We start from the raw sequence: 233 nt of genomic DNA, 5'->3' as shown, positions 1-233 counted from the left end.
ATAGAGCGTCACGGAGCTTTGCCCACCCCACCCCCCACCCCACCCCCGCTACAGTTGCCTGGAAACGAGGCCCGGCGTCTTTCTCGCGCGCGCGCAAATAGCGGTGCGTCCTGGTTCGCGTGCTTGGCGTCTCCTTTCAAGGGCTCCTCTTCTGTCTCTGTGCTGAAATTGCACCCCATAAGCTTAGAACTTATAGACCATCCAAACATTCCCAACCACATACAACCGTGACC

The sequence above is a fragment of the Podarcis erhardii genome (genome assembly GCF_964252035.2).
Source record: "Podarcis erhardii genome assembly, chromosome: 4".
In the NCBI taxonomy this organism is placed as follows: Eukaryota; Metazoa; Chordata; class Lepidosauria; order Squamata; family Lacertidae; genus Podarcis; species Podarcis erhardii.
Note: the sequence above shows the minus strand (reverse complement) of the source record.